The following is a 6250-nucleotide window of genomic DNA, read 5'->3' on the forward strand; positions in this document are numbered from 1 at the left end:
TTTGAATTTCTTCTTTTGAGAAAGTTCTGTTTGATTCACTTGCCCATTTCTTTATTGGTTTATTAATTTTGGGAGAATTTAGTTTTTTAAGTTCCTTATATATTCTGGTTATCAGTCCTTTGTCTGATGTGTAGCTGGCAAATATTTTCTCCCACTCTGTGGGTGGTCTCTTCAGTTTAGAGACCATTTCTTTTTTTGAGCAGAAGCTTTTTAGTTTTATGAAGTCCCACTTATCTATGCTATCTCTTAGTTGCTGAGCTGCTGGGGTTCCATTGAGAAAGTCTTTGCCTATACCTATTAGTTCCAAAGTGTTTCCTACTCTTTCCTGTACCAACTTTAGAGTTTGGGGTCTGATATTAAGATCCTTAATCCATTTTGAGTTAATATTAGTACAGGGTGATAAACATGGGTCTAATTTCAGTTTTTGCAAACTGCTAACCAGTTTTTGTTGAAGAGGCTGTCTTTTCTCCATCATATATTTTTTAGCACCTTTGTCAAAGATAAGTTGGTTATAGTTATGTGGCTTCATATCTGGGTCCTCTATTCTGTTCCACTGGTCTTCATGTCTGTTTTTGTGCCAGTACCATGCTATTTTTATTGCTATTGCTTTGTAATATAGTTTGAAGTTGGGTATTGTAATACCTCCAGTGTTGTTCTTTATGCTGAGTATTGCCTTGGCTATTCATGGCCACTTGTGTTTCCATACAAATTTAATGGTAGATTTTTCAATCTCTTTGATGAATGTCATTGGGATTTTGTTGGGAATTGCATTAAACATGTAGATTACTTTTGGGAGCATAGACATTTTTATTATGTTGATTCTATCAATCCATGAGCATGGGAGATCTCTCCACTTTCTATAGTCTTCCTCAATCTCTTTCTTCAGAAGTTTATTGTTTTCCTTGTAGATGTCATTCACATCCTTTGTTAAGTTTACACCTAGCTATTTGATTTTTTTTGAGGCTATTGTAAATGGTATTGTTTTCATATAGTCCTTCTCAGTTTGTTCATTATTATGTATAGAAATGCTAATGATTTTTCTGTGTTGATTTTATATCCTGCTACCTTGCTATACCTGTTGATGGTGTCTAGGAGCTTTGGTGTAGAGTTTTTTGGGTCTTTAAGGTATAGGATCATATCATCTGCAAATAGGGATATTTTGACAGTTTCTTTACCTATTTGTATTCCTTTTATTCCTTCTTCTTGCCTAATTGCTCTGGCTAGGAATTCCAGTACTATGTTGAATAGGAGTGGAGATAGTGGGCATCCTTGTCTGGTTCCTGATTTTAGAGGGAATGGTTTCAGTTTTTCACCGTTAAGTATAATGCTGGCTGTAGGTTTGTCATATATAGCTTTTATAATGTTGAGGTACTTTCCTTCTATTCCTAGTTTTCTTAGAGCTTTTATCATGAAATGGTGTTGGATCTTATCAAAGGCTTTTTCTGCATCTATTGAGATGATCAAGTGGTTTTTATCTTTGCTTCTGTTAATGGGGTGTATTACATTTATTGATTTTCATATGTTGAAACACCCCTGCATTCCTGGGATGAAGCCTACTTGGTCATGGTGAATGATCTTTTTAATGTGTTTTTGAATATGGTTTGCCATTATTTTATTGAGGATTTTCGCATCAATGTTCATTAAGGAGATTGGTCTATAGTTCTTCTTTTTGGAGGTGTCTTTGCCTGGTTTTGGGATAAGTGTAACTGGCTTCATAAAATGTGTTAGGCAGTTTTCCTTCCCTATTTCCTGGAACAGTTTAAGGAGGGTTGGTATTAGTTCTTCTTTAAAGGGCTGACAGAATTCAGCAGAGAATCCCTCAGGTCCTGGACTTTTCTTTTTAGGGAGACTTTTGATTGCTGCTTCAATTTCATTTTGTGTTATAGATCTATTCAGGTGATTAATATCCTCTTGGTTCAGTTTTGGATGATCATAAGTATCTAGAAATCTGTCCATTTCTTCAACATTTTCAAATTTATTTGAATATAGCTTCTTAAAGTAGTCTTTAATGATTTCCTGGACTTCCATGGTGTTTGTTGTTATCTTCCCTTTTGCATTCCTGATTTTACTGATTTGGGTTTTTTCTCTCCTCATTTTAGTCAGGTTTGCCAGGGGTCTCTCGATCTTGTTTATTTTTTCAAAGAACCAACTTTTTGTTTCATTAATTCTTTGTATGGTTTTTTGGTTTCTATTTTGTTGATTTCAGCTCTTATTTTTATTGTTTCTCTCCTTCTATTTGTTTTGGGATTTGCTTGTTCTTGTTTTTCTAGGAGTTTGAGATGTATTATTAGGTCATTGATTTGAGATCTTTCTGTCTTTTTAATATATGCACTCATGTCTATAAATTTCCCCTCAGGACTGCCTTTGCTGTGTCCCATAGGTTCTGGTAGGTTGTGTTTTTATTTTCATTGCCTTCTAAGAACCTTTAATTTCCTTTTTTATTTCATCAATGACCCATTGTTCATTAAGCAATGAGTTATTCAGTTTCCAGCTGTATGCATGTTTTTTGTCTTTATTTTTGTTGTTGAGTTCTAGTTTTATCCCATTGTGATTTGATAGAATGCATGGTATAATTTCTATTTTCTTATATTTTCTGAGGCTTGCTTTGTGCCCTAAGATATGATCTATTTTGGAGAAAGTTCCGTGAGCTGCTGAGAAGAATGTATATTGTGTAGAAGTTGGATGAAATGTTCTGTAGACATCAACTAGGTCCATTTAGTCTATGGTATGTTTTGGATCTCGGTTTTCTTTACTGATTTTTTGTTTGGATGACCTATCTATTGATGATAGTGGGGTGTTAAAGTCTCCTACGACCACTGTGTTGGAGTTAATATATGATTTCAGGTCATTCAAGGTATGTTTGATGAAATTGGGTGCATTTACATTGGGTGCATACAGGTTGATAATTGTTATTTTCTTTTGGTCTATTTCCCCTTTTATTAGTATGGAATGTCCTTCTTTATCTAGTTTGATCAATGTAGGTTTGAAGTCTACTTTGTCAGAGATAAGTATTGCTACTCCTGCCTGTTTTCGGGGGCCATTGGCTTGGTAAATCTTCTTCCAGCTTTTCATCCTAAGCCTATGCTTATTTCTGTCAGTGAGATGGGTCTTCTGTAAGCAACAGATTGTTGGATCTTCCTTTTTAATCCAGTTCGTCAAATGGTGACTTTTGATGGGGGAATTAAGTGCATTAACATTGTGTTAGTAATGATAGGTATGTGGTGATCCCTGTCAGTTAGTTGTCTTAGTTGTTCGAGGGTTTGATTGTGTGTACCTAAGTTGAGGTTACTCTCTACTTTCTTGCTTTTTCTTTTAAATATGGAATGCTTCACGAATTTGCGTATCATCCTTGCGCAGGGGCCATGCTAATCTTCTCTGTATCGTTCCAATTTTAGTATATGTGCTGCTGAAGCGAGCACTTTCTTGCTTTTTCTTTTCCTGTAGTTTGGTACTGCCTGCCCTTTCATGGTTCTGTTGGGTTTCACTTTCTGTGTGCAGAATCCCTTGAAGAATCTTTTGCAGTGGTGGCTTTGTGGTCATATGTTTTAGTTTCTGCTTATCATGGAAGACTTTTATTGCTCCATCTATTTTGAGCAAGTTTTGCTGGGTAGAGTATCCTAGGATTGAAGTTATTTTCATTCAGTGCCTGGAATACCTCACTCCAAGCTCTTCTTGCTTTTAATGTTTCTGTTGAGAAGTCTGCTGTGATTTTGATGGGTTTACCTTTGTATGTTATTTGTTTTTTCTCTCTTACAGCCTTCAATATTCTTTCTCTAGTCTCTGTCCTTGTTGTTTTAATGATAATATGTCATGGGTTAGTTCTATTTTGGTCAGGTCTGTTTGGAGTTCAGAAGGTTTCCTGTAGCTGTATAGGCATAATTTTCTCTAGATTTGGGAAATTTTCTGTAATTATTTTGTTGAATATATTATGCATTCCTTTTTCTTGTACCTCTTCTCCTTTCTCAATGCCCATGCTTCTCAGGTTTGGTCTTTTGATAGTATCAGTAAGTTCTTGCATTTTCTTTTCATAGTTCTTGAGTTGTTGAACTAATAGTTCTTTGGTTTTTCCTTTGATTACCATTTCATTTTTGAGTTCTGAGATTCTGTCTTCTGCTTGTTCTACTCTGCTGGATTGGCCTTCCATTTTGTTTTGCATTTCTATTTCATTCTTTTTTCTGAGGTTTTCCATATCCTGAGTCTCTTACTCTTTAATATTGTCTATTTTCAGCCTGTGTTCATTTATCTCTTTATTTTTCATGTTCTTTGTTTCACTTTGGTGTTTACACAGCACTTCTATGGTTTCTTTTATTTGTTCTTGTGCTTTCTCAAATTCTCTATTTTTGTTGTCTTGGAATTTCTTGAGTGTCTCCTGTACATTTTGGCTGACCATATCCAGTATCATCTCTATAAAATTCTCATTGATTACTTGTGGGATTTCTTCTTTTAGGGTGTTCTTGTGGGCTTCATTCAGTTCTTTGGCATAGTTTATCTTCGTTTTGTTGGAGCCTGGATCTGGGTATCTGATTTCTTCATTTCTGTCTGGTTCCTATACTAATTTATTATTGGGGGGAAAATGATTTCCTTCTTTTTTCCATCTTTCCATCATTGCCCTTGCTATTGTTACTGTTCCTGTACTGTGTGTAATTCAGTATTGTCTAGCTTGTAATAATAACAATGGTGATATCTAGAATGGAAGGGTGAGAGGAGAGGGAAAGCAAAGAAGGTTAAGAGAAAGGGAAACAAAACAAAACAAACAAGCAAAAAAAAATACCCAACCAAACAGCAACAAAAAAACAGAGCCAAAGAAATAAACAGGGAGAGATAGTGTATTAATCAACAGTAAGCTAAACAGGCATTAGAGAGACAGAGAAAGGATAATGAAAAAAAAAAAAGACAAAAAAAACCCCCAAGTTCAAATGCAATAAAGTTTCAGTCTTCATAATTTTGGTGTTAGTCCTTCAGCCTTCAGTGCTGAAGACTTCTCAGTGTCTGTGAAGTAGTTCTGTCATTTTCTCATCAAAGGGGAAAAAAACAAAACAAAACAAAATAAAGTCCCAAATTCAAATGCAATACAGTTTCAGTTAGTCCTTCAGCATCCGGTGTTTTTATCTCATCAAAGGAAGAGAAAAGAAAAAGATGGGGGGAGTCTGGAGACAGCTCTGTGAATGTCTGTCTGAGGCTGCAGCTCACCTGCCTCCTACTGTCAGCCATCTGCTGCTGCAGGCTTTGTTTATTTAGAGTTCTCCTGGACACATGTCCCTTTTGTTTTCTCCAGTATACAACTGTCTTTTTCTTCCCCTGTGGTGGAGCTTTCAACACTACAGTCACAGTTACAAGCCTTCCCCTCTCCAAGCATACTGGGGCCACTCTTGCCTTCTGTGGCCAGCTTGTTTATTTACAATTCACCTGAGGGATTGCCCCTTCCTCACTCTCTGGGGCTCAGAGCGCTCTGCCCTCTTTGCTACGTGTCTTTTTTTTTTTTTTTTATTCAGCTGCTTGTTTATTATTCAGTTTGTTTTTTTCTCTTTTTTTCCCCCTGGGTGGGGGTCTGTCTGTCCAGGAGGCTATGCTGATCTGGCCCAGGGTTGTCTGTGGGAGTACTGCATGCCACTTAGCTCACCTGGTGATCTGCATCTTCCCAAGCAGTGTGGGAGCTGGCATCTGGCAGCATGGGAGCCCTCCTGGTTTTTCCATTTAATGTGGAGTGGGGATGTTATGTGCGGGCTGGGGATGTGGAAGAGTCAGAGTGTTGCCTCTTCTTGGTAGTTTTTCCTGCAAAGTATAGCTCCACCGTCTCTCCAAGATTTTACTTTAGAAAGCACACTTTCTGCTTCCTCCCTCTAGTCGCCATCTTGGAATCATCCTGTATTAGCTCTTTTAGAGGGCAAATTACTGCTTAATATACTAGACAAGAAAAATGTAAAATGTCTCATTAATAATTTTTTCTATTGATGATACATTGAAAATTTAATGTTTTGTATATATTGGGTTAAATGATACATATAATTAAAATGAATTTCACCTTTCTTCGTACTTTTTAAAATGGTATCAAAGACATCAACATTTTTTAAAAAGATAAGTACTTGCTTTATTGTGTATGAAATACAGGATTGTGAGAAAGGAGACAATCACTAACTACTGGAGTCCTCAGACAGTAAGTGGACATGGTTTGCTCTGAATCATTTTCATTTCATGTAATAACCTATGCTTGGATTTCTAGACTGGTGCCACTCATCTTTGAACCCAGTTC

The 6250-nt window shown here is 36.5% G+C and overlaps 1 non-coding gene across 1 annotated transcript; it reads right to left on the reverse strand.

Annotated features, from left to right (window-relative positions):
• Positions 1-3312: 3312 nt before the first annotated feature.
• On the reverse strand, positions 3313-3419 carry LOC141423555 (U6 spliceosomal RNA). The gene has a single exon (XR_012448400.1). It is a non-coding gene; the product is annotated as a U6 spliceosomal RNA (small nuclear RNA).
• Positions 3420-6250: the final 2831 nt, after the last annotated feature.

The sequence above is a fragment of the Castor canadensis genome, chromosome 5 (assembly GCF_047511655.1).
Source record: "Castor canadensis chromosome 5, mCasCan1.hap1v2, whole genome shotgun sequence".
Lineage (NCBI taxonomy): Eukaryota > Metazoa > Chordata > Mammalia > Rodentia > Castoridae > Castor > Castor canadensis.